The 22,638-nt window shown below is 35.9% G+C and overlaps 1 long non-coding RNA gene across 8 annotated transcripts; it reads left to right on the top strand.

Annotated features, from left to right (window-relative positions):
• Positions 1–16,122: 16,122 nt before the first annotated feature.
• On the top strand, positions 16,123–20,095 carry LOC110944687. 8 transcript variants are annotated; one of them, XR_002594996.2, is made up of 7 exons: positions 16,126–16,857; positions 16,974–17,075; positions 17,386–17,543; positions 19,050–19,227; positions 19,325–19,492; positions 19,582–19,663; positions 19,737–20,095. It is a non-coding gene; the product is annotated as an uncharacterized LOC110944687 (long non-coding RNA). The 8 variants fall into 8 exon arrangements; XR_004861137.1 differs by having other exon boundaries at positions 16,127–16,857; positions 19,067–19,227; XR_002594997.2 differs by having other exon boundaries at positions 16,133–16,470; positions 16,658–17,075.
• Positions 20,096–22,638: the final 2,543 nt, after the last annotated feature.

Here is a 22,638-nt window from a genome sequence, read left to right on the forward strand (position 1 = left end):
AGAGTGTAACGTCACTGAACCTTTCCGAATGTTATCTATCTTCACTTGCTTAAATATCGGTTCTCAAACGTCTCGTACATGGGTAGAAGTGTCAGACACGAAGTAGGCAAAGACAGGCTTCCTACTTTATAAAGTGTTAAGGTAATGGTCTATGTATTGTTCTACAAGATGAAGGTGCGAACACCTATAGATCATTTTTGGAGGGATGGTGATCATTAGCCTGACCCGCAGAGTACACCAGGATTTCCATGCACTACAAGTCGTTATTACGTGGGCCCCCGTAATAATAAATTGTCTTGCACAGTTACCCCAATTTTCCCTCGTCCAAGCAGATGATCAACCAAGGAGGGGACACTACTGTCCTTATACCTCTGACATGGAAAGGACCATTGCGGTGGTCCACGCGCTAACATTCGTTATCGTTACGCACGAATAGGCATGATGATTAAACGAAATAGGAATAAGGAGAATTCCTAGTAGTTGGAGGGGCACCTTTGAGATGAATACTTCATCTTCCTTGTCTGGTCAAGTGTGTCGTCAATCTCGTTTCACAAAAGCCACAGGAACCTCGTCCCACTAATAAAGAAGTTGTCCAAGGTTGCCGCCTCTGCCTCGACGTCACTACCGTAGTCAGACACCTTCACAATCGAGAGGGAAGAGCAGCCATCTCCTACGGAAACAAGCTCAGAATCTCGTTTGGTAATCACTCCAGTCATGAACGCGAGGCTGATAGCTTCATCGTGCAGGTTAAGAACAATTATAGGATTTGGAGTCGAAGGCATCTTATTCAAGTCAACAATTATTCCGTACACTTATTCGTATATATATATATATATATATATATATATATATATATATATATATCAATAAACAAGTATGTTACTTAGCATAAGCAGGAAAATAAATGCATCATATCACATATAACTCTCGTTTATCCTTTGGGGGGGGGGGTCATTTTGTCTTTGGCAAGTCTAACTCATGTAGACTATGCCTTAGTTCGCACCTTAGTTTGGGGTATTCTCCTCCCTACTAATGTCCATGCCTTGTCCTTTCTTTGAAAAATGTTTGACTCACGGATCTTGACGCTTGAGTGAATGCAATGAAAAACCTTTTTGTAAAAATGTTTTTGTGAGAGATTCCTAGTGATTGTAGTCTAGACTCGTGAAGGAATCCTAGTTCACTTCAATCGAAGCTCTGATACCAAACTGTCACACCCTGACTTTTGCGGAAGCGTATGATGTGTGACTGGTTTAATATCATTGCATTCAATCATAATAAACAACTACATGATCAAAATGATGTTCATCCACTCATTAAGTAAAAGTATTACAAATACCAGTTATTCCAGTTTCAAACAACACAACCTTCGACTACGATACAATTCAACAAAAGTGGGTGACATCTAAACTTGGAATTTACTTCTAGAAACAACACCCGTGCCCTAGATCCAACTTGTTACCTGAAATACATGTAATTTTGGAAAACATCAACAAAAGTTGAGCGAGTTCATGCGTTTGTGTGAGTATTGACAATCTTGTAAACCTTTGAGAGATTCCTTTTGGAAACATATATGAAAAGTATTTATGAACATAAATAAATGTTTTGAAAGGACATTAAGGCATGTGAGGACATAGGGAGCACTCGAAATGAGTAGGCTTATACCCTTGTCGATTTCCCTCGACTATGTCGAATTCTCCTTCGACTATGTCAATTTACCTTGACTATGTCGATTCACCTTGACTATGTCGATTCACCTCGACTATGTTGATTCACCTCAACTGGGACACCGAAGCACTCAAGTGGTCACATAAGGACCATGAGTGGGGCTCGGCCGTACCCGTTAGATCTAACCTTCGTCCCTAATTATGAGTTAATGGCATTTCAAATTTAGTCTATGCTCACATGATCTAGTAGTTCAGTTCATAGTCAATTCATACTGTTTAAACATTCGTAATATGTATTCCACCCCCGAGAGTTATAAAACCAAAAACAGTTAAGAGAAAAGGGGGACATGAACTCACTGTTTTGCGTCTTCGGGACTCGTAACTCAAATCCCTTCAGCAAACACGACTTCCTACAATGTACTAGGGTCTATTAGACGTACGGGTCGTGCCTTGCCTTAGTATTTACGTGTTTGAGTTACGTTTCTTTTATGCCTGGACTATTATTCCAAGTTATAATTACTTATTAAAATAATAATTATTTTAACTTTAATTTATACTTAATTTTGGAATAATTGTTAAACAATATTTTTGTAGTAATACTTCTCAAGTATTTATATTCGTATTTCCTTCCCAAGTATGGGGTATCTCATGTATATCTGTATTCTTGTATTTGTATATCTTGCCATGTACTAGCGTCGTATTCCGGTGTGTACGTATCTTCTTAATAAATATCCAATATATATTTCCAAAACAATATATTTTCAAGTTTCACTTAGAAAATATATATAAACTTATTTTATCCAAAAAAAATAATGTACTTCAAGAAAATATATATTTTTCCCAAAAATCACATACCTTCTAAATATTCAAGAAAATATATTTTTACTTCCGAAAATAATATATCTTCTCCTTGTCGAAAATATAATATAACTTTTGTAATATTTACAAAAATCATATTCTCATTTCTTGTATCCAAAACATTATTTACCAAAAATATATTTATGACAGTATTCTCCGGAATATTTTGTAAGTTACGTTCTTGCGTTCGGTTTCACAATATTAAGTGTGTAACTTATATATTTATTCCTTGTGATTTTTGGTAATATTTTTGGATTGTAAATTCTTGGTATTTTGTTAAGTTATATTACTTTAAATCCTAAAATAATATAACTAATACACAAAGTATAAAATAAACACACACAATGTGTCTTTAATGTAAATATATATTCTAAATACATATATCCATTTTTATTTATAAAAACAACCTCCAATACTTGTATTTTTGTAACAAAATCTATGGCAATGTTTATATTGAAAACCATAGTTAAAACACTCTTGTAAGTATTTGTTTAGAAAATATTTTTCTAAGTGTTTATATTTTTAGAAAATTTTGCCATAGTTTACCCTAAAAATGTAGGTGTCCATGCTATCAAAGCATATCATTTTCTTTTCAAAATCATCACAAACAATCAATAATCAACCCTAAACAAATTTTACTTACCAAGATCCAAAACTATGCTATTTACATAATAATCATGAACTTGATCTTTCATAAAAACTTGTAGTAACTTGGTAGTGTGTTTAGTAGACTTAGTTACCCTCCAAAATGTATTTACTTCTTTATAAACTTCACTCTTGAAAGATTTAGGTGTTTACAACTTACTAGATGATTTTTCCAAAAATCATTCTCTTGAATTTTTCTTGTAAATAATGTATTCTTATACTTGTTTCACTACTAGAAACACAGTTAGTTTCTTTAAAAACAATGTTCATGTAAATCTTGTGATTTAACTTGGTTTCTTTGGAAAACTATTTTTGAAATCATTCAAGTTTATGTCTAGTAAACATATTACATACTACATCATTCACAAAATCATTTTCATTTTTCAAGTTCATGAAAACATAAAGCATGATGATCTTGGTCTTTCACAAGATCATCACCTTAACTTACCAGATCATGTGTTTAATCACAATCTAGTAGGTTTCTTATGATGTCTAACATCAGTAACACAAATCATCAATCATCAAGAAGCAAATAAACTCAAATCAACATGTATTCATATGGTATTAAGCTTATGTTAAAGTTTCATGAATATGTTCTTTAGTGTTCAACAAGATTAACAATGTTCATCATCTTTTAACCATCAAAATATGAAGTAACAAGAGATCATAAAGGCCTTACTACTAGCTCTATGGCTAGGGATGAACACAAGAGGTTGAAGATTACAAATGGGTTGGATAATAGCAAATGGGAGAGGTCCTTCAAGATCCACAAGCTCGAAACTTCCCTAAACACCTTCTTACACCTTTGTGAGTATATGGAATGATTGAACACGACTTGACAATGGTGGTGGTGTGGGTGGTTGGCTACTACCGTGAGGAAGAAGAGAGGGAGAGAGAGTTGTGTGAGAAATGTGGGTGATGATAATGATCCTTCATGTTTATCTTATATGCAAGTTTAAGTGTTTATCCAAGGGTTAATGTGTTCCCTAAGTACACACAAAATATATGATCACAATCTTATAAGATTTAAGTGAATCAAGAAGATCTAGGTGGTGGGGCCACCTAGTGACCGTCCACACACAAGGGGGGGGGGGGGGTTCTAAGTGTAAGTTTCAACCAATTAGTTATCTTATAGTTCAAAACCAAGTATTAGTTGTAAGTTTTAGTTACTAGATATTTCGTATGGGGTGTTATGGTGTTCGGGGATCATAACTAGCTCAGAAATAATAAAACAATGCTTCTAGTGTAATACTGGTGTTTCGGGTAGTGTCAGGTTGTTCGGTTAGATACCGGTTTGTTAAAGTGTCAAACTATACCGTTTCGTGTTCTTTATGTACCCTTTTGTGACACTTTTAATTCCCGACACTTAGCAAAGCATTCAGGACCATTTAGTCATATTTTGTATGATACAAGCTTGTTAAAAAGCTGATTTTTGCTGATTCATGCTGAATTCAGCACTTTATGTGGGTTTTAGGCACCTTCCGGCACCTAAATTATCACTTAGGAAGGCAGTTTTATGGTCCTTACTTCCCTACACATCATACTAGTGTAACACTTGGTCCTGGGGCTTATTTTGTGTCTCCACATTGTAGGACCGAATTCGGACCCAATTGAGTCTATCAGAAGAACTATTCTTGATTTGAACGGCGGAAACAGACAAATCAAGTTCAATTCACCGAATATTCACTTTAAATTGTTGATTCTATTGATTGAATGACGTTTACACTTGAGTCAACACTTCGGCAGCACTTCGTGGCAAACCGGAAGACAATCACCCTAGAACTATATGATTTCGCTCCTAATGACATCCTATTTATAGGTGTTCTAATTCCGCTCGAACATACAAGATCAACAGGAGCGGAATCAGGCTTTTACATTTCGGGCGAAATCAGACTAATGATACTTCGGGCGGAATCAGGATGTTATGGGGTTTCGCTCCAAATGACAAGATGTCATTTGGAGCGGAATCACCTTCAAATACATATCTTGGATTCTGTGCCCTGTTCTAGCCTATTCTACTCTAGACTCGATACAAGACGTAGAAGACAGACGGATGCACCAACAAACTCCCCCTCGGATGTTGACGGAGTCTTTAGTGTCGAGTCTTCGCATCTTCAGTCTTTATCAGTCTTCTGAGCTTCTCTAAGAAGTATTTGACGCTGTAAGCATCCTCAATCTCTATCTTCTCTTTCTCTTTCATCACCAACAAATTTCCTCTCTCGGATGTTGATCTCTTCTATCTTCATCAGTAGAATCAATCTCAGGATCAGAATCTGACTCATTGCAACTCAGACTCCCCCTCTCAATCAGCTGAGATCGCAGTCTGGCTTTCACAGGTTCAGCATCCGTTCCAAGATTATGACCTGGCTCTTCTCCAGCTCAGGTTATCTGCATAATTTCTACCACAAACATAAGTTTTTATGAAATAAATCTTTAAATCACTCAGACACCACTAGAAACATCATAAAATGGTCTAACATCTAGTCTCTGATGAACCACTTGCAAGAGTATTCCTTTTTTAACAACATCTGATGACCACTTGTAAAATTTACACTCTTAAACATTCTCTCCCAAACCAATTTTCGTCATGTTTAGCACTTGGGATTTTGAAAATCAGCTTTTCAATATCAGTTGTCGAAAATCTTTTTCGATTTTTCAAAAATTTATGCTAAAACACACTTAAAATCTTTTTGAAAATTTGAAAGATAAAATAATAAAATAAAGTAAAGAAATATTTACAGACAATGTTTTTGTGAGTTCATGTAAGAGGATCATATCAGTTTATGAGACAAATCACCAACACCATTAAGCTTCATTTCATTTTAAGTTCTAAACAATTCACTTAGATTCTCAGTATACTGATCCACTTTAAATTTTCACACAAATTTCAACTGATCTGAGACACGATATTAATGTTTTAAACACTTAAACTTATCCGTGTGTCCCACTACTTGAATATACTCCTGTATCCAGATCCCAATATTCAGTCTTACAGGTGAGTATACCCAGATGATATCTGTAAAGGGGTTAAACTGCGAGGGCCGTGAGAGCTCAGGTCGATACTTCCGTATACACAGAGAGATGACGGCTTCGACTTTTGGTGTGTCCTCTTTAGAGGATCTTTTGTTTCAACAGCAATGACTATCAATTTTATTGTTTCATCAATTTGCTGAGGGCTGCGCTTTTTTAAGCTTTTGCGGAAAGTATTATACGGGGACTAGGTATTTCCATTCAGCAGAAGTCCCGGGATAATACCCCAGATATCACTAAGCATAAAGACCTAGTATCTCAGAAAGAGGGACCTTTCAAACAAGATTTCGGGGGTTACCCATATATCCAAGAAGTTGTTACCCACGAATTAAGCAAGTTTGAATTTAGGTTTATATCTCGTCACAATCTACTAAATGTGCAAAAACCTACTGGCATATCCTCAGTGAGATTGTTTATCACATTTTTACTTTCCATTTCTTTAGCATGTTGTGACAGTCCACTGATGTACTATCATTTCCTCTTTTTCACAACAAAACTCATTTTTTATTTTTATCATGTTTTTGGCTTTTTCAAATTTTTCTAATGTTTTTGGATTTTTTGAAATTTTCTACTCCCCCTAAAATGCAAACACATTTAAAGAAATTTGAAAACAAACTGTACAGAAACATGACAACCGATATCAAATCACATCAATTCTCCATCCACTCGACATAAAACAATCAGAACTCCCCCTATCAACAAACTATTTTCCCATTTAGATTTCAAAACACTTAAGTTTGTTTTAATCAAAATGGTTTTTCCGAAAAATAATTTTAGTTGATTTTACCACTTGAAGGTATACTATTTGTAAGTTCGGGGATATGGTTCATCATATTGTCTTTCAACCACTAGTAGGAAAATGCAAGTACAAATTAATGTCCTTGATTTACCATATGCAATTATGCACAATCAAATCTCCTAACCACTTGTAAGACAAACATAAACAAACCTCTTTACCATTTGTATGATGACATTACCGTAGTAAATTCCTCAAGAAAGATGCCGATTCATGATCCACAATTACAAACTTGGGATCTCCGGCAAGTCAGGTTTTTCTATTGAAAGAAAATATCCACCCAAGCATGACCAGCCTTGGGTGTCACCGAGTTACCAACACTCGGTTTCTTACCTCCTCTCTTCTTCTCATAGAACTCTTTAACCCCTTTGACTTTTCGGTCAATCATCTTACCAAAGATATGTTTTACCTTGGGGTTAAAGACCTTTTCCACATCAAACACCTATTTATCAGAATAAAATTGGATAGAAATTTCAACTTTACCAATTTTCTTCTTATAATTTTCAGCCCGAAGTGATGGAAAATTCTCATCATCCACAGTCGGAACTGATTTATCATCTTTCAAAATAGCTTCACACTTTGAAACAACCTGTGGCTCCTCTGATTTTGTGAAATCAGATTCATCACCAGAAGATAGCTCCTCTGATTTTGACCTATCAGAATCATCGCTAGAGCTTTCAACAGCTTTCTTAACAACCCATTTTTTATTATCAGATTTAGCTCTTTTCTTGTAAAATTTGTTTGAACATTCACCAGTTTCAAAAATTGAATTTTTTAACATTTTGGTTCTATCAAGTGGTGGTTCAAACTCGATAACTTTGTTCTTCAGTTTACGAGATACTGCCTGTTTTGGTGCTATTGCCATAGAACAATCTCTGGCAATATGTCCAACAGTGTTGCATTGTATCTTTATTCTGCTCAGCCATCATCTTCATTTCATCTTGCTTTTTTGCAAGGAACTCATTGTTTGACTGCCTCCAGAATGCTTTCTTTTCTTCTTCTTCAGATGATGTTCCTGAAACAAATGTCATATTGGATTTAAAATCACGAATATATTTTTCATTTTTCTATTTTTCTGTTGGAGTAAAACCAAGACCTTTCTTTTTTAAATTACCGTTATGGTTTGATTTCTTTTGGAAATCAGAACCAGAACTGTAACCTTTTTTTCTTGTTTAATCTCTGTTGAACTCTTGAGGTGTAAGGTTTAGGTTTACAATTAAGATTTAAATCTTTTATTTCAGAAATATTAATTTCTGTAAGTTTGAAAACCTTTTTGATCAATTCATTTTTGACACCTCTTATTGGAAATTCCTCATCAAAATATAATTTGTCTGAACCATTCAAAGTATAAGCTACTTTAAACGTTTCATCATTCAAATTAGATTTTGATAACAGGAATTCATTACTGTAAACTCTTTTTCCCTGTTTTTCTGTTTGACTCGGAATGCTGGACTCAGACTTTAACTCTGACATTGACTCCGACTTTAACTCCGACTTTGACTCCTCAGTTTCATCGTTATCTAACACATGATCCACGACTTTCTTCATTAATTGAGATTGTTGATCAGTGTCGAACGATGTAAACACGACATCTATACTTTGGTAGATTGACTGAGGACTCTGACTCCCACTGTAAATTTGTCGCCTTTTGGACTCTTTCAGAATTTGGATTTCTAGCCAAATATCCATTTTCCAGCGGGGGTGGACACTTGTTGTAACTGACACCTTGTTTCTTACCAGAATTCTTCTTGTCAGTCTTTTTCTTCATGTCACTCTTCTTCTTTTCAGGAGTCTTTTCATCAGCATTTTTTCCAGCATCTTTTTCTTCAGTTACTTCATCTTCTTCCCATGCCTTCATACCTTCAACAGTGGGATAAATCTTGTCAATAACATAAGAAGTACATGAGTAACTTTTCAATAAACGGTTAACTCTTTCAATTTCAATTCTCTGTAGCTCAAGTTTCTGTTCAAGAGCAGCACACTTCTCGATATAGTTGTTCACAACTTTCTGCTTGATCATGAACGCTCCTTGAAGTGTCTTCATTGCAGTAGCTTGCTCTTCGCTTGTGTCGTTGTACATATTCATCGCTTTATTCAGCACATTGTAAGATTCTTTCAATCTGTTCATATTGTGAATCAAAGAACTATTTTGTTTCTTCATTGCTTCACAATTTTCACAAGTTACTGAACACTTCTTTGCAACAGCTTCTTCATTAATCTCGAACTTTGGAACTTCTTTCACTTTTCTTCTCACCACCGGTACTGTCTCATCATCACTACTCATCGGTGTCTTTACCTTTTTCTTTTTCTTCTTAACATTTTCATCCTCGCTGTCACTTTCTGCCAACATCTTCAAATGATCTCTCATTTGTTTAGCATAGTACTCAGTACTATCATCGTCACTTTCTTCTTCTTCTATCTTGGCAACAAAAGCTTTGTGAACTGAAGCGTTGTCAGGAATATAATTATCCCAAGTAAAATTCTCCCAGCTAAACCCCTCGGGTAGCTTGTCATCATCTTGATTGATCACACAAGCTTTTCCATCAGCTGATACATATTTATCCCAGTTGAATGGTTTCTTTTCATTTTGATTAACCACACAAGCTCTCTTTCCAGAATCTTCAATCACATTTCTTCCATGTGCAGTTTGAGCTTGATGTTGATGTTGTTGACATGGTTGTTGAGCAACTTGATAGTAGATGGCTTTTCGGTAGTAATCATTGTTGTTGTTGAAAGGATTTTGAGCTCCACTTGCTTCGCGGTTGGTGCACTCCCTCTTAAAGTGACCTTTCTCCCTGCAACGAAAACAAGTGACTTTAGATTTGTCAAAACCCAAAGTAGAAACATTAGCCTCACGAAGATCATCTCTCCCCGTAATTTGCTTGAATTTCTCAGCTCTTCTTAACACGCTAGCCAAACACCATTTTATGTCCATCAGCTCCATTTCTTCTTCATCTATCTGGTCATAATCCTCCTTTGTAAGCATAGGATTCCCGATACGACCTGCAACAAAACTACTGTAAGATTCTAAAACCATTCCCAATAAAGACATTTGATTTTTAGCAGCTTTATCTGAATAATCTTGATCATTCTCAAGATTTCAAACAATATTGCACTGATGTTTTCTTCCATTTTTTGTTTCTGAAATGTTTGGATCAAATGATGGAAATGATGAGAAACTTGTATTGCTGCTTGATCCTTTAGATGAACTTCCAGAAGAATTCTTGGCGTTGTAAGCAGTTTCCACTTTTGGAGATAAATTTGTGGATTTCTCATTCATCCCTGCTTTGTAGTATAACCCGATATCCTGTTCACCATCGAAATCTTTCATCCGAACAATCTTTCTTTGCTCCATCTCTTGAGCTTCCAACTTCTCAATGAATTTGCTCAAGGTTAACGTGCTAAATCCTTTCTTATTCCTGAGCATCATCAAGTATGTGCCCTAAGTCTCATGAGGTAATGCATCTGCAAGCTTCTCTATCAGTTCTTCATTGTCTTTGTTGATACTGACTCTCCTCGTGTTTACTAACAAATTACCGTATCTCTCTATAATCTGCTTTGTACTCTCATTCTTCAATCCATGAAACAAATCAAATTCCTTCTTCAAGAGCGATTTCTTGTTTTTGATCATTTCCTGACTACCTACAAACTTTGATCTAAGAGCTTTCCAGATAGAATAAGAACTTCCGTTATGCTGCAATAAGACCATAATATCCTCTTTCACAGCTTGTTTTAGCAGACTTAACATCATCTTCTCATTTTTGTATTTCTTTTTGTCATCTGCACTCATATCCTTGATCGCAACTTCCTCTTCATCGTCATTTGATGGTCTCACATACTTCGTCTCAACACACTCCCAAGCGTCTAGGTAATTAGCTTGTACCCAGTTTTCGAAACGACCTTCCCAACCCTTATATTCTTCAATGTTCATGAGCTTGGGCGGTTTTTGCATTGTTCCCGTTTCGTTTTCTAGCATTGTGTTCTGTGCAATAGTGATCAGGGTAACCGGTGTTGCGAATGCATTGTAAAAATCTTCGTCCATTTTTTAGATTTCAAAAATTTCACAAAACAGCCTTGGTTCAAGCGAAATCAACAATTTAAGTGAGATCACTGTTTGGAGCGGAACCACAATGTAATCAGGAGCGGAATCACAAAGTGATCAGGAGCGGAATCACAATGTGATCAGGAGCGGAATCACAATGTAATCAGGAGCGGAATCACAAAGTGATCAGGAGCGAAATCACGAAGTAACTTTGGAACGGGATCTGTAGTTCGAGCGAAATCAGATGTTTGGAGCGGAATCAAGAACTATTCTGGAGCGAAATCACGATGACGTCATTTTTACTCGAAAGTTTTCAAGAGGAATTATCAAATTACTCAGTTTTAGTTCGAATTAACTGCTGATACTTTTAAGGCTTTATTAGATTACTATTCCGAGCACACTGTGCAAAAATCAGAACAATTTGATCAACTTTTTCCCGGTCAATTTGCAAAGGACAGTGTAGAAGATGTAGAAAAACAGAATTTTTGGCTGAATTGGCAAGAGCTCTTCCTCCTTAGCTCTGATACCACATGTAGGATCGAATTCGGACCCAATTGAGTCTATCAAAAGAACTATTCTTGATTTGAACGGCGGAAACAGACAAATCAAGTTCAATTCACCGTATATTCACTTTAAACAGTTGATTCTATTGATTGAATGACGTTTACACTTGAGTCAACACTTCGGCAGCACTTCGTGGCAAACCGGAAGACAATCACCCTAGAACTATATGATTTCGCTCTTAATGACACCCTATTTATAGGTGTTCTAATTCCGCTCGAACATACAAGATCAACAGGAGCGTAATCAGGCTTTTACATTTCAGGCGAAATCAGACTAATGACACTTCGGCGGAATCAGGATGTTATGGGGTTTCGCTCGAAATGACAAGATGTCATTTGGAGCGGAATCACCTGAAAATACATATCTTGGATTCCGTACACTGTTCTAGCCTATTCTACTCTAGACTCGATACAAGACGTAGATGACAGACGGATGCACCAACACACATCATGTCTGTCTAAGTACTGAACTCCCATCATGTACTTCTAGTTTTGTCTGATAGTTGTGCCAACTCTGTTTTGAGCATTAATAGAATTGTATTGTGTCGTGTTGTGTTGCACGTAGTAATGATAAAAGTCTTGCAACATGAAATGCCATTGTGTGTATACAACAGTAATCAGAATTTCATTCGTCTTGTAACCTATACCATGCACAGTTCTTAAAACACAGATTATTGTTCAATTAGTGTACGGAATGTACGAAAAAAGTGGCAGTTGTCACACATATGCATAATATCTTGGTGACAATGGAGATTATTATAATCAAAAGGTGGGTTGGGGCCTTTGGGGCCGGTTTTCGAATGGGGGGGGGGGTTTATTGTGTCACTTTTTGAAAGTTGGGGGTTTTAAATGTAAACTAGAAGGTTTAAGTTAGTTTAAGTGTGTTTAGGTGTTTTTATGATTTTTAAGGTGTTTTATCCCCAATACTAGCTTAATATCATAAAAACAATACTTCTTGTCTAATTTTGATCTTTTGGGTAGTGTTCGGTTAACGGTTCGTTAAAGTGCTAAATTGCGCAGTTTTACTAGGTATGAAGCACCTTTTGTAACAGTTTTAATTCTCGACACTTTGTAAGTTATTCTGGACACTAAAACATCAATTCCGCGTAATATTTTTGGTGTTAAAATGCTGTTTTTTGTTGTTTCTCTGCTGAATTCTGCAGAATTCAGCATTTAAGGTGAGTTTCGGGTGTCTTTTAGTGTGTACTTTTGTTTCCGAAAAGTGTATATATTAACCCTTGTATCCACATTTGGGTTTTAACTCTTTTTTTATGTTGGACCTACTCCTAGGCCCTAAATCTATTGTCTGACTGCTTTCTGCGGAAGTGCTGACACAACGTGTCCTACCGATGAGTTTACTAGTCTTTCTGACGCAACGCTTAATGTAATGCACAATGCAACATTTGAAGTATAGAACATGCATGAATTCATATGTAAGGCAAGTAATCACACAATGTTGACGCTTAAGCACATAGTTGCAGTTAATAAATAATAAATAAATAGTATGAAAATTATCCGTTTTGTGCCAGTTGTCACAGTTTCCCCCCGTTAAAATAATTTCGTCCCGAAATTCAAGCTGAGTTATCTCTCGTAGGAGCTTTTTCGAATAGGTGGGGGTACTTGGATTTAAACTGGTCTTCGCCTTCCCATGTGTACCCGGGTCCATGTTTAGTGTTCCAACGTACCTTGACAAGTTTAATGCGACTCCTCATTGTTTTCTGGATTTTCCAATCCATTACCTCAACAGGCTCTTTGGTGAATCGGAGTTTGTCGTCGATGTGTACCTCATTCGCAGGGATGATAACGGTTTCTTGGGTTGGACTCTTTTTGAGGTTTAACACATGGAACGTATCATGTACACCGTTCAGTTCTTCCGGTAACTCCAATTTGTACGCTACAGTACCAATCTTTTCCTAGATCGTGAATGATCCAATGTATCGTGGATTCAACTTTCCACGTTTTCTGAACCTTGCTACACCTTTCCATGGTGAGACCTTCAACAAAACTTTGTCTCCCACCTCGAAGTCTAAAGGCTTCCGTCTTCGATCGGCGTAACTCTTTTGTCGATCACGAGCCGCTTGATGTGTTATCGGATTTGCATGATTTTGCCAGTCGTTTCTTGAACAAGTTTGGGACCAATCAACTGTTTATCTCTAGTGTCTGCCCAACACAACGCGGAGCGGCACTTGCGGCCATATAGAGCTTCGAACGGGGCGACTTTTATGCTCGTATGGTAGCTGTTATTATAGGAAAACTCAACTAAGGGTAGATGAGTATCCCAGCTGCCGCCTAAATCCATCACACATGCGTGAAGCATATCTTCCAGTGTGAAGCCCATTAAGCTTCATACAAGACTTGGGCCTTGAAAGAAAGAATACCCAGTAAATGTCTAAAAAACTCCCTCCAATCAAGTCAGCAACTCCGATCGCCATGAAGCTAAGCCTGTCTGTTGCATTTAATGCCCTGGCAGGAGAGAGAGAGAGTTTTTCCGACGACAGTACGAGGTAAGTACAACCCACATTAAATGCAAGGATCCTCTCACGTCTACACAGGGATTAGAGGGTTGAGAAGAAAGGATCGTATCTGACTTTCAGATAGAGAACCGTTGGATCTCTTCTAAGAATGTACTCCCCGATAAGCACACGGCTTTACATAAGCCAAGGGAGTGATCTAAGGAGGTAGGCTGTCATAACCATCATTCACACACAAAAAGTATTAACTACGAAACATTCTCTGAAGGTCCATTGAATACTCGTAACCTAGAGTCCAAACCACTTATTCCAACAAGATCATCATGCTGGAATATTGTTTCTTCTCCGGCAAGTTTACTTACTCTCACGCCGGATCTTGGTCACGGACTCCCCTCCCGGGTCCTCCGTGACGACGCTAATGGTGTTCTCTTTTGTAGATTCTCTTAAAGATCTCTTTGCACGCTGATGATCTCATCAACCGGTCCAGCTAGTCAGAGGATTCGACGACATTTATTAAATTTCCAATAATAATGAACCTATAGGAATTAGCGAATTATAGATATGTGTATTTAATAAATAATAATCGATCCCTTTTCATTTTAAATTTAGAAATTTAGGCGTTACAATCCCTTCAATGAATTCCGTCCTTATATTAGCCCATAGAAAAAAAGGATGAATAATTCGTATCCTCTATTTTCAACAAAGCGTTAAGTCTTCTTTTCTGATTCATTGAACTTTCATCAATGCCTTTTTTTCTTTATGAAGTTTTAAGTTGACATTGCTAAAGATAGAGCAAAAAAAATAGAAAATGTAAGATCATTCGTAATGGGTTAATGCCTCCTAAAGGGTATTTTTCTGTCACATCGGCACCGTAACGTCCATTTCAAACATTTGTAAGCGTTAACGCCCCTTAATACCCTTCAATCATTACTTTCCATTTTTTCTTCTCATTTGGTGTTATACTAGAAACGCCTCTCCCTTTTCATGGCGGTGTTAAAAGCGTTATCAAGCCATTTTACGCCCCTATAATGACATTAGGCAAGGTCTATACGAACAACACCAGTTAGACCATGCCTAATAAGGATTATTGGGAAGTGAAGGGGTTTGATAACGTTCTCAAGATCGTCCCCTTGGGCGTTATAGGGGCATAAAGAGGAAAGGGTGTTTCTAGGATAAGATGATGTGTAATGTGTATTATATGGGCTTGATAACACCCAGAAAACCGCCCCCAGGGAATTATATGAGTATGAAGAGCACTATGTCAAAAACCACCTACGGCCACACATATGGCCAAACCGTCCAGCCACACTTTTGATTAAATGTGTGTCTAAAGGTCATTTCTAACATTTGAAAAACTTTCAGCCCACGTATCGCCACACATTTTACGTATTTCGTGTGGCCATTATATAAAAGCTCAAAACCTTTAGCCACACGTTTAGAAAAAACAGTGACATTTAATAGTCACACTAAAAAAGTGTGGCCAAATGTAATCTACAACCACAATAATTGTTTTATGTGACTAAAAACACATGTTTTTGAAACCTTTATCCACATTTTAAGAAAAAACTGTGACATTTATTAGCCACACTGAAAATGTGTGGCCAACTATGATCTACGGCCATGGTATTTTTTAATGATGTAGCTAAAAGCACAACTTTAGGAAAAAAAAATAACTAAAACATTTAGTAGCCACACTTAAAAAAGTGTGACCAAATATGATCTACAACCACAATATTTATGTGATAATATAGCAAAAGGTAATACATGGCCACATATACTATTTTGTGTGATCAAATGTTAGGCAATAGTCACACTCGAAACTATAAGATTTCATGTAGCTTTACATAAACATTCGTCACAACATCGTTACTTAGTTTATTTTTGTGCGACTGAATGATAACAAAGGTCATGTAAAATATATGTGACCAAAGATTAAACGACTGTCACACTTAAAATTGCAATATAGCTTTACATGACAATTAGCCTCACCATTAGCGTTTTATTTTTGTTTTCTATGACAATATGATAGCAAATGCCACAAATAAAAAAACTGTGTGACCAAATAATATACAATAGCCACACTTATATATCTAAACTTTTAATCATCTCATAACTGTTCCTCGTTCCAAATCAAGAAGATGGACTACATGAATTCCTTTTATCTATGCGATTAGCTTTAATTTCTCATATGTGTATGTGTTATTTTTTCTTCCCTCTGTTCCGGAGATGAGCTAGGTTTCCGAATTGTTCGATTATGAGTTTTAGATCTGCAGAGTTGAGTTCGAGTGAAGCATATTTGAGGTTTGGTTCTAATTGCAGGCTACGGGGATTGGAATTTCCGGTGATCCCGCCTCATATTGCCACCGGAAAAGATAAACCCTGGTTTCTTATTCATCTTTCAGTTAATGCTTTGTTTGAACTCTGGTCTAGGGTTTCGTATTGGGGAAATTCAAACATATTGAATTATCACGTGGTTGAATAGGGGTTCTCTTAATTTAAGCAAATAAATTTTTAGTTTTCTGAATTAATTTCCTTGGATGTTATTTAACATTGGTTTTAAAACTGAAGTTGATTTGGTTTGTGCACAGATTACGTTCACATGTTCATCGATTTTAGTAGACATATCCAAGAACGCCCCTTTTGATTGCAGTCTTAACATCTAAACCAAGGTATAGGTGCTCTGGTGGAAGGCGGTACTCCTTCAGTTTTGCAATTCTCGAACCCAATTACAACCATGGCTAAAGAAATTCACTTCAATCATGTTCGTTCGACTACAACCAATTTCCTAGTCAGTTGCAATTTCACTTTTGATTTCCCCATGAAATTGTTTTTTACGAATTTGTGGTAAAAGTTAACTACGTTTTATTATCTAATTTTGCAATGGGTGATGAGTTTTGGGTGTAGGCAATGTGAGCATTGTGACAGAGCTCCAGGGGTAGAAATGTGGTGTTGCGAAACAAGTATGGTCCTAATAATGTTAATGATGGTGAAACTGTTCTCAAAGAGGTATGTAGAATGGAATTTTACCCCCATAATATGTCATTTGATTGTGTTGTTACTGGGTTGCTTATATCTTGCTTAGATTTCATAAAGTTTTTATGATCAATACATATATTTTGTTAGTTTTAAAGTTGTTCATCGATACTTGGCATTGTAACATGTTTTCTGACGTGCCTTCTATGTATTTGTGGATTTTCCTCTGTTGGTTTCGGTCTACTCTTGATAAATGACGTTGGGTAAAACACCAAAAAGTACCAAAATTAGTATATAAGCTTAGTGTATTGAATGTTGACTTATTTTGAACTTATATTTGTAGGATTTTCTGTAGGCGATTGAATTTCAATTAGTTCTCTGCAAAAATTATCAAGTTGCTGAATCAAACAATCGGCTCAACGGTTTCAGTTAGGAGTAGTGATTCAGTAGGCGAGCCCCTCCATTTGCACATCAGTTGATTCTAATCGTTCACGTTGATTCGTAAGTTTTTCTGAATTTCAGTACTCCAATTGTATCACATCCTTAATGTCATGATTTTGTCCAGTTTGTACCTAATAAGTTTATTTTCACTATGATCCTTCTTGCTAATATTATGATACCTTTCTCATGTTTTGTACTTGATAACCTTTTCTTTTGGTTTTATACATATAGCTACTTCTTTTTATTTTTTTGGAATCAATGCTAGGCTCCAAACAAAGACCCACCACATCGCTTTTGTCTCCAAATGAAAATGCACAAGGATAGCCTACAACGCAAGTTGTGACAACGGAGGCCGAAGTGGATGCCGGTACTACAATTGACTGAAAACAACAAGCTCGATAACTGAAGTCATTTTTTCATGTTTTGTTTTGGAAAGTTACATCAGTTATGTCGTTTACAGCTTTTGCACGGAATTGTCCGGTTCCTTAGCTGTTTCAACTTTGGCAAACACTTGGTTCCTGCACACCATTAAAAACATGCCCTCTTTCATGAATATCTTCTTTTGTAGATGAATGGTTTATAAATAATTGGTCTCTATTATATCGGCTCTTTTACACATCTTATTACAGCACCAGCTCCCGTTAACTAGATTTTTTGGCCTAAATTGTTTAGATCTAAATATAAAAACCCATAGCACGGGGTGCATTTACTAGTTTAATATAAAGATACAAAAATTCTTGCTACATACTCATAAATTCAAAGTATTATTAAATATTATAACTTCTAGATCATATTTTTTTTATCGTTTTCTTCCACATCATATGTCAATGTTTACATATGAGTCACGTTTGATATACATATTTTAAAATATTTTTTTTATTTTACACAATATTTTTAAAAAATATTATAATTATAAAATATATAAAGTTATAAATTTACATTTTAGAGTAAATTACGATTTTGGCCCCTATGGTTATATCACTTTTACCCTTTTAGCCCAAAAAGGAATCTTTTAACATCTGAACTTTTTCAAGTTGCGCTCAAGTTCAAAATTTAAGGTAGTTAAGATAAACGAGCCAAACCAAGAACGAAACTAGCATGTTGATGCACCACGCCACCATGGAACAAGACTATTATCAATGTCTCCAGTCTTCACCAGTTCACCTTATAGAAATGATTATTAGTGAGTTAGCTGGCCTTTGGCAAAGAGTTGCATAGGACTTGCAAGCCTATAAATGTTTGACATGGATTGGGCTTATAAGTTTATGCTATGAAATGAAAAAATCTGCTATTAAATGAATGCAAGGGTAGTAATGCTAAATGTAGCATATGTTAACGGGCTGTTTGTATTAATAACATCAGCTTCTGCTTATTTATGGGTCAAATAAATTTTGATTACCAGTTTAATATTGGCCTTCGTAAGTAAATATCAATAGGTAAAATAATTATATATTTTTCTTAATCTAATTTGATACATGTCTGATTCCAGTATTTTTATATATAATCTGCACTTTTCAAGCACACATCAAACCAACGTCATGCGCATTAATGTTCGATGTTGTATAGTCTTGTTTGAATTGCAGGCAACTAAAGTGAAGCGCTATGTCTTCATAGAGATATGGCGGAAGCACCTTGATGAATATGCGTTACATTGTAGTAAACTAAATCAATCTATAGATAATGTATGTGACGGCCACTAGACATTCAAGCTTCAGTTCAGCTGCCGGTGGAAATAACGTACTTGGTATGTCTTTCTTTTGCAATAAGTTGTTTTGTATTTTTTATGGTGATTTGCACTTATCAACAAACTTCATTTAATGTTATTGGATTTGTGGTACAAGAGTATATGGTTCTATACATCAGTTCTTCATCTCCAGAAGCTTACTCAAACCCCAAAGATGCCAGCTGCAGATGCTACTTATAACTATAACGCTTCATCTTTCTTTACAAACTCTGGTACAAATGATGAAAACAAAGGAGATGCAGGAGACCCATCTTCTTGTAAGAAGGTTGGTTAATTTTTCATATTAATCTTTATCTTTTTTTCAATAAGAACGAGAAAATAAAATCTTGTAACTTGTGGATTTGATTTGGTTAGATAGCATACTAAGAACCTGATTTGACTAAGGTCCGATCTAGAAATGAGCTTACAAAATATTTCACCTGTTGTCCTTGATCCGGTACTTGACTCACATCTTATCTTTAACCGAACCTATCATTAGATTGGAAACTAAAACAAATCAGTTGTTGCAGGATATTCGCCCAAAGGAAAACAAGTTACCGGTAGGACCACGCGTGGTGAGAAATTTGGATTTTCCAAGATGCACTTACAATGAAAATTTACCAATCACAAAGAACCCCAACGCAACAGGAAGTTAATAAAAAAAAGTGCCGAAGACATGCCATGCTTTATTATCTGATCATAGTTTTTGAGCACTTTCAAGTCGAAAAGTAGTGAGTATATAGGCATGAAGAAAACAATCTATAAATAGTTTTTAGCTTATGTGTATTGTGATTTCTCTTTTCAACTTTTGTAGATAGATTTTATCATAAATTTGTTACTAGTACTTAAGTTGAAAACTTATGAATGAATTTTGGTTTATTATTCTTAATATCATTTGGTTATAGGTTTTTCTTATGTTCACAACTATTTTTATTTAACAAAGAATTGAAAATAATATAGCTAATTTTCCCTATATAATTTATTAAATTTGTTGCCTCACAGTAAAACACTATTCAATTTCTCTCTCTCTACCTTCTCTCTCTTTCTCTCATTCTCTCTCAGATTCTCTATCAACTTTCTCTCTCTTTCTTTCTCTCATCCCCTCTGCTATGCAACTTTCTCATATTTCTCTAACTATGAGGAAGAAAATGACAACGAAAGTTGGGAGCTCTTTGACGAGAATGCATTGAGAGTATATGACTGTACGCCACCGGTGACCACCATTACCGCAAATGCTAACAACACCTCCGACGCCGAAAAGTTGCAGAAATGGTGGTGCTTTCTAGATGGATCCGACGACGGAAAAAACCTAGGTCAGGTCTAGCAACGACGGTTGATGTGTTTAGGGTTCCGGTCGCAAACCCATTTATCCAAAAAGTATCCAACAACCAGATTTCATGATGTATGTTGACAAACAGCAGTGGGTTAGGGTAGAAGGTGGAAGAGATAATGGTGAGGTAGGGGTTCCATTTTTTTAGATCTCACCACCACCACTAATGTGAGAGTATGCGTATGGGTTTGTTTGTGCTGTTACTGTTAGGGAAAGACATTATAGAGAAAGAAGCGAAGTATGCCATAATTTTTGTAATATCTTCACTTTCTAAATACCTCCTTTCTTAATCCCTCCTTTCATTTTAGGCATGTTACATATCCAATTATTGCCCTTCAAAAAAAAACATATCCAATTATTGAGTTATTTAGATATAGTAATAGATAAAAAAACATGAATATATTTAAGGAAAAGACAAAAGAAAACAGTAAGTACCTTTTCTTTAATCAATTTCTAAATAAATTAACTTATTCAGGGTGGAGGGTATCATTCAATCACTTTAAGGGGTTTGAGTCATTTCCTACCCAATGATATCATGTCATGTCAAGTCCTCATTCTACTCTCCATTTTGTATTCAATCACTGGCAATGATTCAAACACTTAAAGAGTGGTAAAGAATTTAAAAAAAATTATGATTGGTTGAAAGGTGTTGGGACCCACCATTAAACCCCCTCCCTCCTCCTTCCCTCCTCTTCCCCGCAGCGGTGGGTATACACCAAAATCACCACTCTCCACTCATCGATTTAAAGCTGGCGATCATTCACCGCTCGGCAAACAAACTCCCCGAACCAACTCCCCGACATCATACCGAGTAGCATAATGTCATATGCAAGATAAATAAGTAAAAATGATATTAAATTTATATTCTCATAAATTACATGTAAATTTTATATTAAGAGACTAAAACATAAATTAAATTTACTATCTTGAATGACCAAAGGAATTTGTATTCAAATGATACAGATGTCGTTAGCAAAGATATAACAACCTAACAAAGAAAGGAAGTCATCATAGTATACCAATTTTAAGTCATTTTTTTTTTCATTTTGATTTCGAATTATTAAAGTTCTATTTTTGTATCCATCTACATTTTGCGAGTTAACACTCTTCAACGCACATGTGTGGTTCAACAATTTTAAGTCTACTTTTTGTTCGGTTTAACAGTTTCGCCGCAACGCGCGAGTCCTTAAAACTCGTTACTAAAAAATGGCAACATAGAATTACTAAATACACAGTAAATACGCGTGGCGAAAGCTTAAACAATAGTCACACTTAAAATTACTAAATTTCATGTGGCTAAGTATAACCATTAGCCACATCATAGTCACTTTGTTTTTTGTTGGTGTGACGGAATGACACTAAACGTCACGGGAAAAGAACATTATGTGTGACTAAAGATTAGACAATAGTTACACTTAAAATTATAGTATTTCATGTGGCTTTACATAATCATTAGTCACACCATGGTCATTTTGTTTGTTTTGGTGTGACGAACTATTAGCAAACGTCACGGATAAAAAATATTATGTGTGACCAAAGGTTACACAATAGACACACTTAAAAATAATAATAAAAAAAAATCACGTGGCTTTACATATCTTTTAGCCACGCCATCTTTATTTTGTTTTTTATATGTGACGGAATGTTAGCATACGTAATGGACAAAATGAACATGTGTGACCAAATGTTAGATGATAGCCACACTTAAAATTATAAAGTTTCATGTGTCTCTACGTAATCATTAACCACATTATCGTTACTTTGATTTTTATGTGACGGAATGATAGCAAACATCATGAGAAAAATAATTATATGTGACCAAAGGTTAGTCATTAGCCACACTTAAAAACAAAGAAAATCATGTGGCTTTACATAAACATTAGTCACACTATCGTTCCTTTGTATTTTTGTTTGACAGAATGATAGCAAACGTCATGTGAAAAAAAAAAGAACGTGTGACCTAAAGGGGTATGGTCCCAGATCTCTCGTCAGCACGACCGCGAGTGACCATTACCCTTATCAAAAAACCCCACCGACAAGAACTTATCTGTGTCCGTGCGGGCACGCACGAACACAGCTATCGAATCCAATCGGTCAAGCGA

This window comes from Helianthus annuus, chromosome 6 (genome assembly GCF_002127325.2).
Source record: "Helianthus annuus cultivar XRQ/B chromosome 6, HanXRQr2.0-SUNRISE, whole genome shotgun sequence".
In the NCBI taxonomy this organism is placed as follows: domain Eukaryota; kingdom Viridiplantae; phylum Streptophyta; class Magnoliopsida; order Asterales; family Asteraceae; genus Helianthus; species Helianthus annuus.